Source organism: Phascolarctos cinereus, unplaced genomic scaffold, assembly GCF_003287225.1.
Source record: "Phascolarctos cinereus isolate Bilbo 61053 unplaced genomic scaffold, phaCin_HiC Scaffold_7;HRSCAF=346, whole genome shotgun sequence".
Taxonomy (NCBI): Eukaryota; Metazoa; Chordata; class Mammalia; order Diprotodontia; family Phascolarctidae; genus Phascolarctos; species Phascolarctos cinereus.
Window position 1 is genome coordinate 160,087,827 of NW_027556180.1, and position 13,688 is coordinate 160,101,514.

Here is a 13,688-nt window from a genome sequence, read left to right on the forward strand (position 1 = left end):
CTGAGATAAGGGATCCTGTTAGATGTTTAATTTATAGTATTTCTGGCAGGTTTCCCATCCTCTTGTCAGGAATGAAGAACCTCTCTTTCAAGCTGCTTCTAATTGAAATATGGTATATTCCTACCCAATCTGAAAGCAAACAGAAACTGAATGATGAATATGTGGAAACCCAAACAGGACACTTTCAAATTAAATCTAATTATCCCCTTTTTATTCACCCTTCCTTTTTATGCTCTAGATAACTCCTTGCCTTTACTGGGTTGCTTTCTTCTGTGAGAAAACAAACAAACAAACAAACAAAACAAACAAAGCAAAGCAAAACATTATTTTAATGAATTCAGTAGCAAGGTGTCTCCCCCTCCCCCATTTCAATATGATTCAACATAACATTCTTCCTTTCCATTTTAATGTAGTCCAGCCTTGTCAGAAAATATTAATAATTGCCATTGATGTAAAAATTGATTAAGTAGGAGACTGTATGGAACTTTTCTGAGTGATGGTGTGAATTTTTCTTAATATACCTAAATTCTTCCCTCTTTTTTTTCCTAGAAAGTGTTTCTTCCCATCTCTTAATCCATAACAACAGTTCTTCATAGTATGGCATGACTGAGCAAATAAAGTCATCAACATGATGCTCTTTCAGATTTTTTTTTTAATATTATGACTCTAGTCTGGAAAAATGAGAGTTGAGAGAGGATATGACTAAATTTTATAAAATCATGCAGGATAATGATAATGTAGATTTCATGGTAAGTACCTCCTTGAAGCTTAAAAATAGTAGAACAAAGTTCTGTTTCCTATAACTCATAAAAAAAAAAAACCTTACAAAATACCAACCTAGGTTCAAGAGGGATTCAAGTTCACAGTTAGCTCCACAGTAGATCACTTAGTCATCTATCTCAGATTGTCTTCATAGATTCTGTATATATCATGTATATTGTCTTTCCTATTAGAATGTTTGCTCCTGAAGGCAAGGACTATTTAACTTTCCTTTTTTTTTTTTTTCTTATTCCTAGCACTTAGTACCATGCCTGGCATATAGCAGGAGATTAATGAATGCTTTTCAACTTCTGTAAAAAAGACGTTTTCATAGGTTTAGCTACTCTGGAGCATCTTTGTGAAGGAAACACTCTTTCAAATCAGAGAAATAAACAATATATTTATGGATTTTATTTCTAAACATATTAAATTACACCTATTTCCAGGTATAAAACAGCTGGCTTCAGTGCACTGCGGTGAAGTAGAATTTGATTACAATTAATAAGAAAGTAAGAAAAGACATGAAATCACAGGAAATTATACATCAATGACTGCATTTTCTTTAGCTCACTAGATGGATACAATAAAGAATCATAAAAATGCTTATTGTATTTATTAATTTTTTTCCTCCAGGAAATTATACAGCATGTGGTTTTCTTTAATTGTTCCTAGCTTTTGACCTGTTGTGTGATTTTCTTTTCTAACCAAAAAAGCTTACTCCAGGATAAGGAAATAGAATAAATACTAGTTAGATAAGATGGAGATATAAATATAATTACCAGAAGAATGTACTTTTTCTGCCAAATTACTGGTGGAAATCTAAAAAGGAAATTTTGGCTTTTTTTAAAAACACTTCAAAAATGTTCCCTTTTCAAATACTAAATCCTGCTTAAACCTGACCCCAGGTGAGATTTATACTGTAGATGACTGGTTTGACACATCTCTCTCCTAAAAGAAAAGTCATCAGGTAATATGAGAGTAGATGATTTGTAAAACTCTTTCTCTATAGTTGAATTTAGACAGCAATTTTCTATTTCTCAACATAATGCTCTTATTATTGCTTGCAACTCTCATCCCCTCCCTTCCCTTCCCTCCTGTACCCAAGATTCATCCTAGAGTTCATTCAGTTTCCCCCAGGCATAATGAAGAAATTGACCATTACCTTAGTTAAAGATTAAGATAGATTTTATTTCATTATCAGAATAATATATTGTTTGTCCTAGTGATCAACCCAACAGGGAAGGAAATGAAATTTCAGTGATATAAGTACACCTCATGAACAGGTCTTTAAAAGACACTGCAGCATAAATCTATTAGTAGTGAAATTAAACTATCTCCTCTATGCCTTCAAAGTTATTGGGTTTTTGAGGTCAGCACATTCAATCTTAGCTTCTGTACAAAGACCTCTTTCCTCTGTGGATGAGTTAATTTGCTGTTTCAGAGGAAAAATTAAGACATTACATCTATATGACCCTAATCTGCCAGGAAGCCATTTTATGACCCTTCTGAATCTCTATAAGTTACTGTATCTTCAAGCTCTGAGATCTTTTATGGTTTTACTCCAGTAAAGTGAACCAATATTGTGTATTTATCAGAAGTACAAATGGGAAAAAGATTGGAGAAGTGGTTAGTATATTGGATGACAGAAATTAGAGAGATTAAAGCCAAAAAGATGAAATTTAAAAGAAATAAAAGTTCAATCCTTCATTTGGTTCAGAAATCCAGCTACTTTGGTATATTATAGAGAAATCTGGTTTGATAATAGTTCACATAAAGACTAACAGTTTGAATCAACCTAAAACTCAGTATGAAATAGTCTTTGCAGAAATAGCTAATAAAATCAAGGATGATGCTCCACTTTGAGTTGCTCAATCCAGAACTGGTGTAATATTCTGGATGTCACATTACTTTGACAAATTAAAGTATGTCTAAAGACGCAGAGACCTATCTACATTGTGCTAAGACAGCAGTATGTAGGTATCAGGGTAGGAATACAACGTTTTGGGGAAAAAAAGTTCCTTTCCCCATCAGGATTGTTTAGTAGTTACATGAAGTATATGAAAATGACTGTAATGAAAAAAAGTGTAATAGAGAGATGAAAATAAAATAAATTTGAAGTCTAAAGAGGAAAAGGTCATTATTGATTAGTGCAAGGGACAAATAAATTAAAGATATTTTATGAAGATCACATTTGATTTGGATTTTGAAGGATGAATGATAGGAAGTCAACAAACAAGAGGGAGAGAACAGTCAAGAATGTTGAAAAATGTGAGCAAAGGTCCAGATTAATAAAAAAAAAAACACAGGCCACATGGGACAGAGTGAATGGCTAGGAGCTCAGTTTGACTAGAGCATAAAATTTGTGGACAGCAGTAATAAGAGATAAAATTAGAAAGGCAGGGAGGTACAGAATTGTAGAGGGTTTTGAATGGAGGCAGAGAACTTGGAAACTTCATTCGTTAAAAGGCATTAGGGACCCAATAAAGATTTTTTGAGCTGAAAAATCCCTCTATCCCTCTCTCCCTCTCTCTCTCTCCCCCCCGCCTCTCTCTCTCTCTCTCTCTCTCTCTCTCTCTCTCTCTCTCTCTCTGTGTGTGTGTGTGTGTGTCTTTCTGTGTCTGTGTGTCTCTGTCTCTCTGTTTCTTTGTCTCTATCTCTGTCTCTCTGCCTTTCTGTCTCTGTCTCTGTCTCTCTCTGTCGCTCTCTCTGTCTTTCTCTCTCTCTCTCTCTGTGTAAAGAAGTAGCATAGCCTACTTGGCAGCACGTTTGATAATATATTGTATGAGGAAAGGAATAGAACTAATAAAATCAGCAACAAGTCTCTTCCATTAGTGCATGCAGGAGGTAATAAGAGCACAATTAGGGTGAGAAGATGGCAGATCATCTCAAGACAGAGATTTACTTTAGTTCTGCTTTAACCTAGGGGTGGGTTAGGCAACCTAAACCTGGTCCAACGAATTAGCCCCTTCCCTATGGATAGCTTTTACTCTAATCTAGGCCTATACCCAGTAAGTCAGGCTCAGATTTGGATGCAATGAAACATTCATGGACCAAAAAATGCAATACAGATGACTTTACGAACACCAAAGTGTAACAATGTGTTCAGACTGGTCTCAGACTGGCTTCCTGGAAATAGGAGTTAAATCACTAAAGATAGGGAATTGTAGTTTTTCCAGATCTCTATGTCTTGCAAAGAGTAATTTTTAAATATTTTAAAACATTTTTTATTTAAAGTTTTGAGTTCCAAATTCTATCCCTCTTTCCTTTCTTACGCTCTCCCTCTCTGAGATGGTAAGCAATCAGATATAGGTTATACATGTACAATTGTACAAAATATTTCCATATAAATCATTTTGTACAAGAAGACCAAAATAAAAGCAAAAAATGAAAGAAACAAATTAAAAAATAGCATGCTTCAGTCTGTATTCAATCAATATCAGTTCTTTCTCTGGAGATAGATAGTATACTTCATTATTAGTACTTTGGAATTGTGTTGAATCATTGTATTGCTGAAAATACCTAAGCCATTTTCAATTCTTCATTGAACAATATTGCTGTTACTTGGTACAATATTATTCCTGTTCTGTTTGCTTCACTCAGCGTGAGTTTATGTAAATCTTTCTGCAAGGTTTTTCTGAACTCTGCCTGCTCATCATTTCTTATAAAACAGTAGTACTTCATCACATTCATGTACCATAACTTATTCAGCCATTCACCATTTGATTGGCATAATCACAATTTTCAATTCTTTGTCACCACACAAAGAGCTGCTTTAAATATTTTTGTACATGTGCATCCTTTTCCTTTTTTTTGTGATCTCTTTCTGATACATACGTAGTAACACCACTCTTATTTTTTAGCCAGTAGTAGATTGTTTTGGTAATTGCCACTTTAGCCTCATTTCTAAAATATATAGTGGGGGGCAGCTAGGTGGCGCAATGGATAGAGCACTAGCCCTGGATTCAGGAGTACCTCAGTTCAAATCTGGCCTCATACACATAACACTTACTAGCTCCATGATCCTAGGCAAGTCACTTAAACCCACTGCCTAGCCAAAAAAAAAATATTTAGATATAGATATAGATATAGATGTAGATGTAGATGTAGATATAGATATAGTGAACTGAGTAAAATTTATAAGAATACAAGTTATACCCCAATTGATAAATTGTCAAAGGATATGCACAGGCAGTTTTCAGATGAAGAAATTAAAGCTATCTATAGTCATATGAAAAAATGTTCTAAATCACTATTGGTTAGAGAAATGCAAATCAAAACAACTCTGAGGTACCACATTACACCTATCAGATTGGCTAACATGACAAAACAGGAAAATGATAAATGTTGGAGAAGATGTGAGAAAATTGGAACACTAATGCATTGTTGGTGGAGTTGTGAACTGATCTAACCATTCTGGAGAGTAATTTGGAACTATGCCTAAAGGGCTATAAAACTTGCATACCCTTTGATTCAGCAATATCACTTCTAGGTCTATATCCCAAAGAGATCATAAAAATGGGAAAAGGACTCACATATACAAAACTATTTATAGTATCTCTGTTTGTGGCCAAGAATGGGAAATAGAGGAGATGCCCGTCAACTGGAAAGTGGTTGAACAAGTTGTGCTATGTGAATGTAATGGAATACAATTGTTCCATAAGAAATGATGAGCAGATGGGCTTCAGAAAAACCTGGAAAGACTGAACTAATGCTGAGTGAAGTGAGCAGAACCAGGAGAACATTGTACATAGTAACAGCAATGTTGTACAATGACTAACATTGAGAGACTTAACTCTTCTCAGCAAAGCACAAATCTAAGACAACTCCAAAAGACTAATGATAGAAAATGCTATCCACATCCAGAAAAAGAACTATGGAATCTGAATGCATATTGAAGCATACTATTTGTTTTTGATGTTATTGTTGTTGTTATTGTTGTTGTTGTTTTGTTTTGTTTCTTCTTTCTTGTGGTTCCTTTCGAATTCTAATTCTTCTTTACAATATGCTTAATGTGAAAATATTTTTAATGGGAATGTATATGTAGAGCCTATATCAGACTGCGCAGCTGTCTTGGGGAGGGGAAAGGGGAGGAAAGGGGAGAAAATTTAGAACTCAAAATCTTACAGAAGTGAATACTGAAGACTAAAAATTGATCAATTAATTAATAAAAAAGATAATTGCCACTGCACAAAATAGTTTGAAATCTGATACAGCTAGACCACCTTTCACATTCTTTTCAACGATTCCATTGATATCCTTGGGCTTTAGTTCTTTCAGATGAATTTTTTTATTATTTTTTCTAGCTCTATAAAATAATTTTTAATATTTTGATTAGTATGATGCTGAATAAATAGATTAATTTGGGTGGAATTGTCATTTGTATTATATTGGCTCATCTTTCCTGTGAGCGATTAACATTTTTTCCAATTTTAGATCTGACTTGGTGTGAAAAGTGTTTTACAGTTGTATTTATATAGTTTCTGAGTTTGTCTTGGCAGGTAGACTCCCAAATATTTTATACTGTTTACAGTTATTTTAAATGGAAGTTCTCTTTCTGTCTCTTGGTTCTGGACTTTCTTGGTAATATATAGAAATGTGGATGATTTATGTGGGTTTATTTTGTATCCTGTAACATTGCTAAAGTTATTCATAATTTCAAGTAGTTTTTTAGTTGATTCTCCAGGATTTTCTAAGTATAACATCATATCATCTCCAAGTAGTGATATTTTTATTTCCTCATTCCTATTCTAATTCCTTTCGTTTCTTTTTTTTCTTGGTATAGCTAACATTTCCAGTATATTATTGCATAATAGTAGTGATAATAGGCATCCTTGCTTTGCTCCTGATTGTATTGAGAAGGCTTCTAACTAATGCCCATTACAGATAATGCTTGCTGATGATTTTATTTTATTTTATTTTATTTTATTTTATTTTATTTTATTTTATTTTATTTTATTTTATTTTATTTTGCTTTTTGGTGAGACAATCAGGGTAAGTAACTTGCCCAGGGTCACACAGCTAGTAAGTGTCAAGTGTCTGAGGCCAGATTTGAACTCACATCCTCCTGACTCCAAGGCTGGAGCTCTATCCACTGTTCCACCTCGCTGCCCCTTGAGGATGATTTTAGTTAAATATAGCTTATTATTTTAAAGTAAGCTCCATTTGTGCCTCTGCTGTCTAGTATTTTTAATAGGAACGGGTGCTATGTTTTGTCAAAGGCTTTTTCTGCATCTATTAAGGTAATCCCAAGATTTCTAGTGGTTTTGTCATTGGTATGGTCAATTATGCTGAAAATTTTATTAATACTGAACCAGCCCTGCATTCTGGGTATAAATCCCATTTGGTCATAGTGTATGATTCTTATGATATATTGCTGTAATCTTTTTGCTAGTATTTTATTTAAAATTTTTGCATCAATATTCATTAGGGAAATTGGTCTATACTTTTCTTTACCTGTTTGGGCTTTTCTGGGTTTGGGTATCATCACCATATTTGTGTCATAAAAGGAATTTGGTAGGACTATTTCTTTGCCTATTTTTCCAAATACTTTATATAGTATTGGGAATAATTGTTTTTTCAATGTTTGGTAGAATTCACTTGTGAATCCATCTTGTCCTGAGGAGTTTTTCTTAGGAAATTCATTGATGACTTATTCAATTTCTTTTTCTAAGATTGGGTTATTTAAGTATTTTATTCTGTTAATCTAGGTAATTTCAATTTTTGTAGATATTTATCCATTTCATTTAGATTGTCAAATTTATTGGCCCATAAGTGGGCAAAATAGCTCCTGAAAATTGTCTTAATTTCCTCTTCATTGGTAGTGAGTTCATCCTTTTCATTTTTGATGCTAATAATTTGGTTTTCTTCTTTCCTTTTTTTTAAATCAGATTAACTAATAGTTTATTGTATTGGTTTTTTTCATAAAACCAGTTTCTAGTTTTATTTATTAGTTCAATATTTTTCTTATTTTCAATTCTATTAATCTCTCTTTTGATTTTCAGGATTTTCAATGTGTTGTTTAATTGGGTATTTTTAAATTGTTCTTTTTCTAGTTATTTTTTTATAGTTGGATGTCCAATTCATTGATTTGATTTTTCCCCCTATTTTATTGATGTAAGCAATTAGAGGTACACAATTTCCCCTAAGTATTACTTTGGCTGCATCCCACGAATTTTGACACGTTGTCTCATTGTTGCCATTTTCTTTAGTGAAATTATACATTATTTTTATATTTTGTTCCTTGACCCACTTTTTTTAGGATTAGATTATTTAATTTCCAATTATTTTTTAATCTCTTTCCATTGTCCACTATTGAATGTAATTTTTTAAAATTACATTATGATCTGAATAGGATGCATCTACTATTTCTGCTTTTCTGCATTTAGTTGAGAGGTTTTTATGTCCTAATGCATGGTCACTTTTTTCTGTAGATGCCACTGCCAAGAAAAAGGTTATATTCCTTTCTATTCCCATTCAAATTTCCCAGAGATCTCTTACATCTAACTTTTCCCAGAATTTTATTCACCCTCTTAACTCCTTTCTTATTTATTTTTTGGTTAGATTTATCCAGTTCTGAGAGGGGAAGGCTGACCTCCCCCACTTGTATAGCTTTATTATTTATTTTCTCCTGTAACTCATTCAATTTCTTCAAAAATTTAGATGCCATACCATTTAGTGCATATATGTTTAGCGTTTATATTACTTCGTTGTGTATGGTACCTCTCAGCAAGATATAGTTTCCTTCTTTATCTCTTTTAATGAGATATATTTTTGCTTTTGATTTCTCTGAAGTCATGATTCCTTTCTTTGCTTCAGCTGAAGCATAACAGATCCTGCTCCAGGCACTTAACTTTACCCTGTGTGTATCTCTCTGCTTCAGATGTGTTTCTTGTAAACAACATATTGCAGGATTCTGGTTTTTTATCCATTCCATTTTGATCCACTTCCATTTTATAGTAGTTCATCCCATTCATATTTGTTGTTATGATAACTGTTTATTTCCCTCCATGTTATTTTTTACTTGTTTATCCCCCCCCTTACCCCTCACCCTTTCCCTCCTCACAAGTGTCTTACTTCTTATCACCACCTTCCTCAACATGTCCTCCTTTTTATCAGTTTCCCCTCTCCCTCCCTTCTACTATCTCTGTCCCTTTTTCTTCCTTATAGGGTAAGATAGATTTCTATCTCCAACTGAATGTGTATATTATTCCTTCTGTGAGCCAATTTTGATGAAAGTAAGGTTGAAGCTTTGCCCACCCCCTCCATTATAATAGCTCTTTCATGCCTTTTTTATGTGTGGTAATTTACCCCATTCAGTCTTTCACCTCCTCCTTCTTCCTGGGCAATTTTCTTTCTCACACCTTTATTTTGTTTTTTGAGTTATCATCCCATCAAAGTCACCTTATATCCACACCTTCTATGCACATACACTCTTCAAATTGTTCTTATAGTAATAAAGTTAAGAATTACAAATATTACCTTGACATATAGAAAGATAAACAGTTTACCCTCATTGAATTTCTTGTATGTTCTCTTTCTTGTTTCTTTTTTTACCTTTTTATATTTTCCTTGAGCCTTGTATTTGGAAATCTTTTTTTTTCTTTGTATTCAGCTCTGCTGTTTTAACTAGAAATGCTGAAAAGTCCTCTATTTCATTAAATATCCTTTTTTTTCCCATGAAGGATTATATTCAATTTTTCTGGGTAAGTGATTCTCTGTTGTAATTCTAACTCCTTTGCTTTCTGGTATATCATATTCCAAGTCCTCTGGTTCTTTAATGTGAAAAGTGCCAAATCCTGTATAATCCTGTCTGTAGCTCCATGACATTTGAATTTTTTTTTTTACTACTTGCAATACTTTCTCCTTGATCTATGAGCTCTGAAATTTGGCTGTGATGTTCCTGGAAGTTTTCATTTTGGGATCTCTTTTGGGTGATGATGGGTGGATTCTTTCAATTTCTATTTAGCCCTCTGGTTCTAAAAAATCAGGGCACTTGTCTTTGATGATTTCTTAAAAGAGGTTGTCCAGGCTTTTTTATTTTGTTTTGTTTTTTATCATGGCTTTCAAGTAGTCCCAATAATTCTTATATTATCTCTCCTGGATCTATTTTCTAGGTCAGTTGATTTTCAAATGAGAAATTTCACATTTTTTTCACTTTCTTTATTTTGTTTTATTGTATTTTAATGTATCATAGAGTCATTAGTTTCCACTTGTTCAATTATAATTTTTAAGGACTGATTTTCTTCAGTGAACTTTTGTACTTCCTTTTCCATTTGGCCAATTCTATTTTTAGGGAATTATTTTCATGGGTAAATTTTTGTCTATCTTTCCCCATACTACTGACCTTTTCTTCCATCATTCTCTCCCATTACTTTCATTTCTTTTCCCAATTTTTTTTCTACTTCTCTGTTTTGCTTTCTCAAATCCTTTTTAAGCTCTTTCAGGAATTCTTCATGGGCCTGAAACCAAATTATATTTTTCTTTGAGGTTTTACACATAGCCATTTTGGGACTATTGTCCTCTTTTAAGTTTATGCCTTGATCATTCCTATCACCATAGTAAGTTTCTATAGTTAAGCTCTAGTTTTTGCTTATTTTTCTGCCTTTTTTTTTTTTTGTAATTAAGTGTTTTCATGTGAAAGTCAGGCTCTAGTCCTGCACAGTCCCAACCTTTTTTGTGCTGGGATTCTGGGTCTTATTGTTGTCTTTCACTGGGCTCCAGGGCTTAGCTGCTTGCTTTCTCTGGAGGGTAGGCTTCCCTTCTAGCTTGTCCTGGGTGGTGGGACCTCCCTGTTGGCCTCCCTGGATATAAGGTTTAGCTGCTGGCCTGCTCCAGGGGTGCTGGATTGCTATGGTAACAGTCTTTCTGGTGGCTGGCCCTGGAGGAGAGATGTTGTTGCTGGTTTGTCCCAATAGTAGGGCCCTGATGCTGGGTTGCTATGGGAACAGGGATTCTCTGCTGGTGGGCCCCATGGGGAGGGTCTAGCTGTTGGCCAGCCCAGGGGCAGGGTTTCATTGCTAGTCAGCAATGAGGTCACAGGGCCTTGGTGGCTTGTGCTGGGGGTGGGGTTCCTGAGGTGGGATATTGCTATGCTTCACAGTTTGCTCACTTGCCTAGAGGGCTGTTGGTTTACAGTAGATCAGGGCCTTGCTGGTGAATTGCCCTAGGTTTAGAGCCTTGCTGCAGCTCCCTGTTGTGAAGCTGGCTGCTGCTGCTGCTCTTGGACTGCACTCCCCTCCCAACCTAGTGAGGCAGACCTTTACTGCTAGGCTGGTAACCTGATTCCCTGCTCTTCAACCAATTCAAAAGTGGTTTTCTAGTTGTTTGCAGGTCAGTTTGGTAGGGCTTCAGAGGTTCCTTCCTCACTCCACCATCTTGGCATTGGAAGTCTGAGAAGTTTTCTAAAAGGATACAATTCCTAACATTTAAAAGGATACTAATTCAAATAAAATTGTACTCTCCTTGATGTCCATTTCACATTCTCTAGAGCAACAGGTAACATTAAGTTAAAAAAAAAATCTCTCTAGGGCAGTAGGAGCTCACTAAGCCCTCAGAACATCAGTTCCTACTCTATCAACTAGGACTTTTATGCCTCAAAAGATTAGGAAGGGAAACCAATTATTCAAGTCTCATTCTCATGGACCAGCTAATCTATAAGATGACTGCCCTGGCCTCTTAAAGGGAACAAAAAAAGAGACAGGTCAGCCCAGCCTAAATAACAGTATAAAACAAATTTTATTCCAGCCACTATGGTGGCACCTTGCCCAGGGACCCACATAAATCCCTGGGAAGAAGAAAAAACCTTAATAACAATTTGGTAGAACCTAGCACCAGTTTATGGATAGGAATAAGAGATAAAGCAGAAAAGGTAGAAAAGTGGAGGCAGGATTAAATGCCCAACTGAGGAGCCTTCTGTTTTTATTTTTTGTTTGTTTGTTGTTATTGTTATTGTTATTGTTGTACATCTTAGAGGCAATAAATAGAAAGCCCCTGAAGACTGCATGACCCGAGAGCAGAGATAAGACTCGAGCCTTAGGAAAATTACCTTGGCAGCTATGTGAAATGTAGATTAGGAAGGGAAAGTGAGGGAATCAATCAGAAGGCTATTGTAATTATGCAGGTCAGAAATGATTAGGACTTTAACTAGGATAGAGGTCATTTGAAAAAAGAGAAGAGGACTGATGGAAAAGATGTTGTCCTACCCCATATACACAGGGGCTTTATCCTGCTACCTCTTCCCTTCTCCTGAAATATATTTTATCTCTTGATGATCTCATCCATTTCCATAGGATCCACTCTCAGCTCTATCCAGAAGATACTCATCTATGTATTTAGCTTTCCCCTCACTCTTAAAATCCAGTTCCACTACTCCAATGGCCTTCTGGAAAACTCTGTGTGGATGTTGCCTGGGCATTTCAAATTCAATTATGTCCAAGTCTTTCTTTCAAAAGCCATTTTTCCTTTTATAGTACCCATTTCGGTTGAGAACACTAACATTTTTCCAGATATTTAATTCTGAAACCAAGGACTCATTCTCTGTTTTTCACTTTTGCTCACACATATCTTTGCATATGTGATCAATTGCCAGTTTGGTTGATGTTATCTAGACAATTTTTCTTGCATCTATCTCCTTCTGTTCACTTGCATGGCTTCCACTTTAGTTTAACTCTTCCTTGCCTATCCCTTTAGTTTCCAAATTGGTCTCTCTGAATCTAGCCTCTCTTCTGACCAATTCATCCTCCACACAGCTGCTAAATTGGTATTCTCAAAGCATTGGCCTTACTATTCAAGAAGCTCTAGTAGTTTTTTATAATCTCTAAGTTAAAAGAGAAACTTTTTTTTTTTGGTATGCAAAGTTGTTCATAATTTGGCTCCAGCCTATATATCCAACCAGAATATACATTATTCATCCTCACAGCACTCCATAGTCCAGTCAAAATGACCCATGTTCTATTCCCTAAGCATGATACTCAATCTATGAAAGGGCCAATATCAAAGTTCCTCCCTTTCCCTCCTGCCTGCATCATAAGTTGGACAGCAAAACCAAGATTTGGCTGGCCCCTAGGGTAGTACAAGGCTGGAGTTGTGCTTCCCTTTACTGCAACTTCCTAGTGGCCTTTGGCTGTATTGAGTAGCTTTCTGGTCACTTACCTGAATAAATGGCCCCACCTACATGTAGTCTATGCCTTTCAGTCTTATCGAATGTAACAAGGCCATGGGAGTTACCATACCCTGCCCTACTGAACAGATGTGTTTCCGTATAGAGATAGAGGGTGGGAGGGTTGGCTACAGAAGCTAAATACTACTGTATAAACTTCATATCCTTCCTTTGTTAGAATTAAGAAAACCTCTTTTTGTTAACATTCAGTGATCTATGAATGCCTCATTTCCTCAGGCAATAGGCCAGCCTATAACACCATCTCCTTCCTATTGTGTCTGTGCATAGGTTGTCTCCCATGCCTAGAGTTATTTGACTTCACAGTCACTTTGTGGAGCCCTTAACTTCCCTCAAGGCTCAGCCCAAGTGCCAACCCCTTCAAGAGGCCTCTCTTGATTCTTCCCTTTGTTTGTACCACTCCCCATTTATTTCACTTTTTTTGTGTGTATAGATACCTGGCATTATTTTATCTGTAAATAAACTTTATCTCCCCAGTAGAATATAAATCTTTGAGGGTAGGGATCATATCACTTTTATATTTATTTCCCAATGTCTACCATAATGGGGGGAAATGTCAGACAAAATTTAATAGTGTATGGATTTCTATCCATGCAGATCAGCAGCTGTTCTGCAATGTATAGTATTTGAGAGTTGTCTGGGACCACTGAGAGATATATAACTTGTCCACAGTCACAGAGCCAGTGTGTGCTGAAAGCAGTAGCTATATATTAAAAGTATCCTGATTCTGAGTGGCCAGTCCTCTAACCATAAT